This window comes from Helianthus annuus, chromosome 14 (assembly GCF_002127325.2).
Source record: "Helianthus annuus cultivar XRQ/B chromosome 14, HanXRQr2.0-SUNRISE, whole genome shotgun sequence".
In the NCBI taxonomy this organism is placed as follows: Eukaryota; Viridiplantae; Streptophyta; class Magnoliopsida; order Asterales; family Asteraceae; genus Helianthus; species Helianthus annuus.
Window position 1 is genome coordinate 46,812,822 of NC_035446.2, and position 8,086 is coordinate 46,820,907.

Here is an 8,086-nt window from a genome sequence, read left to right on the forward strand (position 1 = left end):
CGTATCCAGACTTCTATATTCAGTCTTACAGGTGAATGTACACTAATGATATCTGTAAACAGGTAAATGCGAGAACGTGAGAGCTCAGGCTAGAACTTCCGTTCGTACAAAGAGATGACGGCTCGTCTTTCAGGTGTGTCCCGTTTGGGGATCTTTTCTTCAACAGCACATGATTAGCATTTTCCAATGTTTCATCATTTTTTGTACTGAGGGCTGGCTTTAAAATTAAAGCTTATGCAAAGTATTATACGAGGACTAGGCTATTGCTCCCGCAAAATCAGAAGTCCTGGTATAATACCCCAGATATCACCACGAACAAAGACCTAGTATGTCGGAAATAGAAAATCTTTCAAACAAGATTTCGGGGGTTACCCATATATCCGAGAGATGTTCCCCACGATATAAGTAAGCTTTTTGAATTTAGGTTTATATCTCGAAAACAATCTACTGAATGTATAAAATCTCCTGGCATATCCGCAGTGAGACCGTTTATCACATTTTTGACTTTACAATTCTTTAGCGTGCTGTGATAGTCCACTTATGTACTATCATTTCCTCTTTTTAAAACAAAACTCTTTTTCATTTTTCGATGTTTTTGGATTTTCAAATTTTCTAATGTTTTTGGATTTTCTAAAATTTCTTAGTCCCCCTAAAATTCAAAAACATTTAAAGACAAATTTGAAAATAAACTGTACAAGTAAAACGACAACTGTTGTGAATTACTTCAATTCGCCATCCTCTTGGCATAAACAATCAGAACTCCCCCTTACAACAAACTATTTTCCCATTATGATTTCAAAACAACTAAGTTTGTTTTAATCAAAATGGTTTTTCCGGAAAATAAGTTTTGTTGAATTACAAACCACATGTAGGTTGGGGATTAATTCATCACATTGTTTTTCTCAACCACTTGTTATAAAAATTTAACAAATTTAGATTCTCCAACCAATACCACTTGTAGAAAATCAAGTACAACTCAATGTCCCTGATTTACCACTTGAAAATCGAAATATCACAGTTACCGACCTGTGAATTTCTCAAGAAAGATGCCGATTCCTACTCCCCAATTACCAACCTGGGAGTTCCGGCAAGTCAGGATTTTAAGTAAAGAATACATACACCCAAGCCTGACCAGCTTTGGGTGTGACCTTCTCAACTTCATCTAGGGTTTCAACATTTCTTTTTTCTTCATAAGAATCTTTTACCCCTTTTGCCTTTCCCTTTACCATTTTCTCAAAAATCTTTTTCACATTTCCATTAAACGTTTTCTCGACATCAAATTCTTTCTTCTCGGAATAGAATTGATTTGAGATCTCAACTTTTCCCACTTTCTGCTTAATATTTTCAGTCCTCAATGGTGGAAAGTTCATCTCATCCATTGGAGGAACTGAGTTCTCTTCTTTTGAAACAATTTGTGGCTCCTCTGACTTTGTGGAATCAGAATCATCGCCAGATTTCACATCTGATTTCTTAACAACCCATGTTTGATTGTCAAGATTCCCCTTCGTTTGTAAAACCTTTTTGAACACTCTCCAACATCATATGTTGAGTTTTTGTAAACTTTGAACTTTTCAGTTGGTGGTTCAGTCTTATCAACAATTTTCTCTTTAAGTTTAGAAACAACTTCCTGTTTGGTTTTGGTAGCCAATGGACAGTTCCAGGCTATGTGACCAATTTCTTGACATCGAAAACAGGTTCTTGTTTCCTTCCTTTGATAAGCTCCATTATTCATTCCTTCTTGCCTTTTTGCAAGGAATTCTTTGTTCGATTGCTTCTAGAATGAGCTTTTTTCTTCTTCTTCTTCAAAATTTATCCCTGAAAACAATTTTGTTTTTGATTTAAAATTTTTCATATTTTTATCATTTTCTATATCAAAACCAAGACCCTTCTTTTTGAAATTACCGTTATGATTTGGTTTCTTTTGAAAACCAGAACCAGAACCGTAACCCTTTCTCTTGTTTAATCGTTGTTGAACTCTTGAAGTGTACTTTTTAGGTTTTTCATTAAGATTTACATCTTTTATTTCAGAAATATTAATTTCTGTTAATTTGAAAACCTTTTTGATCTTTTCAATTTGAACACTTCTTATTGGAAATTCCTCATTAGAATATAATTTGTCTGAATCATTCAAAGTATATGCTACTTTGATTGATTCGTCATTCAAATTAGATTTTGATAACAGGAATTCTTTATTGTAAATCCGTTTAACCGACAAATTTGGACTGTTGACCGACGAACTCGAACTTTCTGATTCGGACTTTGACTCTGACTCCTCATCTTTATCCAACACCTGATCAACTACTTTCTTTATTAACTCAGACTCATGATCAGTGTCAGACGATGTGAACGTGACGTCAATGTTTTCCGGTAACTCATCAGTTGTTTTGGATTTTAACTTTATATTGACAGCCTTTTTGACTTGCTCCTCATTCGGTTTTTTCTGGGAGAATAACCTTCCCAAATCGGAGGTGGACACTTATTGTAACTAACACTCTGTTTCTTACCAGTATCCTTCTTTTTCGATTTCTCATCTTGAAATGCTTCAAGACCTGCAACAGTTGGATAAATTCGATCAATCAAATCATCAGAACTAGAGTAACTTTGTAACAACCGTCTGATTCTTTCATTCTCTATCTTTTCTGTTTCCAACTCCTGCTTCCACTTTGCACTTTCTTCAATATAAAAATTTATAGCTTTTTTCTTTGACATCGTTACAGCGTTCATCATTGTCAATGCATCTTCTCTTTTAGAATTTGTCTTCTGTAGGCCAGTTACCGTTCTGTTCAACACATCATATGATTCTTTCACGTAATTGAGATCAAAGAGTAACTTTTCCTTCATCTTATCTTGTTCACTCAACTTCTCATCCTTTTCTTCACATTGTTTACAAGATTCTGAACACTTTAAACATGGTTAGATAACTTCAACAATTTTTTCAACTTCGATTATCTTTTCCACTTCAACAACTTTCTCAACTCCAACCGTTTTTTCAACGAATTTAACTTCTTCACTTTGTTTAGACTTCTCTTTTTGAGCAACACTTTCACATTTCATCTTTTTTTGTTCTTTTGCTGCACGTCTCTCCTTCAGCTTTTCCAATCTATCTGCAAAATAAAATTGAAAACTTTCAGGAGATAAAGAAGTTTTTCTAATGTTTATTTGTGTTTCTTCTTCAACATCACTGTCATCAGATGATGATTGATCAAAAACTGTTGTTTTTTCTGAACTATCGTCAGAAGAAACTGACTCTCCATCTTGAACTTTCTCACTGTTATCAAACACACTCATCCATTCTTTCATTAAATCTGGTTCTTGAACTATTTGTGCAATGAATGCTCCAAGCTTTGTATCAGGTGGAACATATTTGTCCCAGCTAAAGCCTTCTGCAACTTTTTCATCTTCTTAATCAATGATACCAAAATAAGCTTTCTTATTTGCTTCTTCAATCATTTTAGCATGTGCAGTTTGTGGTTCCTTTTGTTGAAGCTGTTGTTGAGCAACTTGTTGATATATGGCTTTTCGATAATAATCATTACCACCAAACGGATTCTGTGCTCCACTTGCTTCTCGATTTTTGCATTCTCTCTTGAAATGACCTTTCTCCCTGCAACGAAAACAAGTAACTTTAGATTTATCAAAACCCAAAGTAGAAACATTAGCATCTCTGAAATCATCTCTCCCTGTAATCATTTTAAATTTCTCAGCTCTCCTCAAAACACTAGCTAAACACCATTTAATTTCTCAGCTCTCCTCAAAACACTAGCTAAACACCTTCCAGTAACTAACCCTTCATATGATTCTAACACTGTAGCAAGTAAAGACATGTGACCTTTAACAACCTCTTTAGAGAAATTTTGACCATTCTGAAGATGCAACGCAATGTTGCAGTTTAACACTTGACCATTATTGTTGTTTGTGCTTTGAAACTGATGACATGATGTTGAACTCTTTGGATTAACACTCGGATATGAAGAAAATCCACTGCTATTGTTTTAACTTTGATTGACTGATCCTGCTGAATTTTCTAAACTAAAAGCAGTTTGAACTTTTGGACTTGCTTCAACCTCTTGAACAATTCCTTTGTAATACATTTTGATGTCTTGTTGATCACTCGGACTGTTCATTCTAGCAATCTTTTGTTGCTCCAGATCTTGTCCTTCAATCTTCTCAATGAAGTGGGAGATTGTCAAGTTGTCATACTCTCCAGTATTTTTCAAGATCATCAAATATGTACCCCATTCTTTCTGAGGTAAAGCATCATCTAACTTATCGACCCATTCTTCTTGATCTTTGTTAATATCCAACAAAGACATTGATCGTACTAAGTGACAATATCTTTCAATTAACTTCTTTGAAGATTCACCCGGTAAACTTGAAAACAAGTCAAATTCTTTCTTTAGCAATTCCTTTTTACTCCTTATCATCTTCTCACTTCCCTCAATCTTAACTTTAAGCGCATCCCAGATCGATCGTGAAGTACCATCATGTTGAAGCAATATAAAGATATCTTCTTTTATAGTCTGCTGAAGTATACTAATCATCATCTTTTCAGCTTTGTACATATCTCTTTCTTTGTCTGTCATCTCAAAAATCTTTTTGATAACTTGCAAATCTGTTTGAGGTTTAACATACTTCTTCTCAATACATTCCCACGACCTCAAATGATTAGCTTGAACCCAATTCTCAAACCGATCTTTCCAACCATAATACTCCTCAATGCCCATAAGTTTCGGGGGGTTTTTGTAAAGTTCCAGCCTCATTTTCCATATTCATGCTTTGAGCAATGACAGCCGGAGTAGTCGGGGCTGTAGCAAATGCGTTATAAAATTCCTCTTCCATGATTCAGCAAATTTTTCACAATATCAGACACTTTCAAACGAAATCACCTGAAAAACAAATCTCACACGAAATGATGAGTTCAAACGAAATACCAATTCACACGAAATAAACTTTCAAACGAAAAAGTGATTTCGTGCGAACAGACCAAACGAAATATGATTTCGTGCGAAATCAACTTAAATTCAAACGAAAATAGTCTCTTTGGTACGAAATACTCACACGAAATATTAATTTCGTGCGAAATTAACCACCTTTTCACACGAAATACTGATTTCGTGCGAAATCAACAACAATTTCAAACGAAATCAATCACAAAATGTGATTTCGTGCGAAATTAAGAAGCTATTCCATGCGAAATACTGCTGACATCATCATCTCGGACTATTTTTGTCAAAATTGATCAAGTTTAGTTCGAATTTAGGTCCAATTCTTTCAAGGCTTTGTTAAAACAATGTTGCGCATATAATATGTGAAATTCAATCCATTTTAACCGTGAAAACTTGTTAATTTTGAAAAGAAGGTGTAGAAATCAGAAATTTTGAGCTGAATCGGTAAGAACTCCTCCTCCTGTGCTCTAATACCACTTGTAGGATCGTTTTCAGACCCGAAACGAGTCGTTCAGGGGTGTTCTTATCAATACGAGAGGCGGAAACTAACGTATGGAGTTCGAAACAGCTTGCAATTCACTTTAAATGTCTTATCTATTGATTTGACAAAGTTTTACAGCAAATAGACACTTCGGCAGTAGTTCGGTACTAAAACCGGAAAGTTGGAACTCCCTTAAACGAAATCACAAGGCACCTATTTATAGGCTAGCTAATTTCGCACGAACAGGTTCATGCGAAATCACTTTCATGCGAAATTAGTGATTTCGTGCGAAATCACCAAGACTAATTTCGTACGAAATAGCAATTTGCTATTTCATGCGAAATTAACTTCTAACCTATTTTTGACAATTTTCTCGAACTACGTGCCCTGATCAATACAATCTAGTACAAGACTCGATACAAGACGAAGTCGACAGACGGATGCACCAACAAAAAATTTTAGCGGTTTGGCTGAATTGAAGGTCTTGAAATTACACTGGGCGTTGTTGTTGTTATTGTTGTTGTATATCTGATGAACCTGGGTTACTATGTTCGGAATCATAGCAGCCATCTGCTGAGTGCCAAGGGTTGCGATTTCTTCGTTGGTTTTGTCACACCCCGACCACGTAAAACAACAAAACGTGACGGAAACGTCGGGGAGTGTTGTAACAGAATCATTGTTTCACAACCATGGATCAAACAAATTTCGTTTTATTGAATTAAATGAGTTACAATGTCTTAACAATAAAGAAACATAACAAAATTAACTAATCTTGCATCTTTTAATGTCACTAAGGCCTCGTCCAATCCTATGTGAGCATGCATCAATATCATCATCAAGTATCATCATCAAATATCATCAACTATTGTACCGGAAACACACGTGAAAATACATCAGCATAAAAATGCCGGCGAGTACATAGGTTTTATGAAAAACAGGATTCATGACTTAGGTTTAAGAAGATGTTTAACCAAAAACTTCTCATAAATCCAGTTTAAGTGTTTGCTTTTATAAAACGTTTGAAAATCGATGATAGATAGGTATAGTTAAAAAGAATGATGTAAAGTTAAGTGAATAACCAAGTAAAAAGGAGTTTGTATAAAACAAACTTATTTGTAAAACAATGTCTTGTGAAAAATATGTTATTTGTGTAAAAATGTATAAGTCCAAATGAATGATTTAAATAACGCTACGCCATGTAATATAATACAAGCACTTATATATAGGAAGTACCAGCGGCGTATCCACCATGCTTGTATCACATTACACATGTCTCGTTACTCAAATCACTTACCCACATAAACCACCAATGTAAATTGGCCATGTCTAAACCGTTGTCAAATGTCAATCAAGTAATGTGTAAACAAAATGTCATGCATGGCAAGTGAAATATGTAATAACCAAACCATAGGTAAGAATGCACAAACAATGTACTAAGTATGCGACGGATGGACATACATAGCATGATACAAAGCATAAAATGTCTAGTAAAACGATGTACTAAGTATGCACACAATGGGCATACATAGCATGTGATGTAAAATGTACTAAGTATGATGAACATACATAGCATGAAATGTTATGTAAAACGATGTACTAAGTATGCACACAATGGGCATACATAGCACGTGATGTAAAATGTACTAAGTATGATGAACATACATAGCATAAAATGTTATGTAAAACAATGTACTAAGTATGCACACAATGGGCATACATAGCAAAAACATAATAAAATCATGTACTAATAGTGTACTAGTGAATCATAGCAAGTATATGATATAAAAGCATGAAATCATGAAAGTAACAAGTAGGTACATGTGTTTCACCCCAAAATGTTTGGAAAACAGTAAAAGAGGGGTCTATGTACTCACTTGAGATTGCTTAGAAGTCCTAGGATAACCACCAAGCAAAGCTAGAATGTAAGATCTGTGCCTCCACGGCCATCAAACAAATACCAAATAAATGAAATATTGTATTTCATACTTGGGATTTGTATAAATATGTGTATTATTTGCACATATCAATTCTCGTTCGATTTCAAGCTCTAAACCGCTTTCTTGAAAGTTATACGCGAACTGATGCGTAAACGTAATCAGTTTAACGCGACAAACACTCTGGAATAGTGACATAGGCTTAACATACCTTAAATAACCTTTACATAACTTAGAAATAAGTTTTGGAAGGTTTGGTGTGTCGAAATCAAGTTTATTCGCTTACAGGGACTAATTTCGACAAACTGCGAAAGTATGCCGATTCGTACTGTAATGAACATTCTGGAACTTGATCATAAGTTAAACATGCCCTAAATATCCTTTACATAGCTTAGAAATAGGCTTTGAGGTGTTTGGTGTGCAAAAATAAACTTATTGGTCATTCAGGGACTAAAAGCGTCAAAAAGTGCACAAGTTGCATTTTCGCGCATATCTTACGTTCTGAATATATCCGGACTTCCAAAAATTTATGTAATCATTAAAATATTATATTTTAGTGATTGGCATGATAAAATTCCATTCGTCGCTCAATTTGGATCGTTTTTGCGTTCGTTACGACTTCCGTCGTAATCAACCGAACAACGCAACCGTACGTGTGACATCTGTGCCTCCAAGACCATCGAACAAATACCAAAACAATGAAATATTGTATTTCATACTTGGAA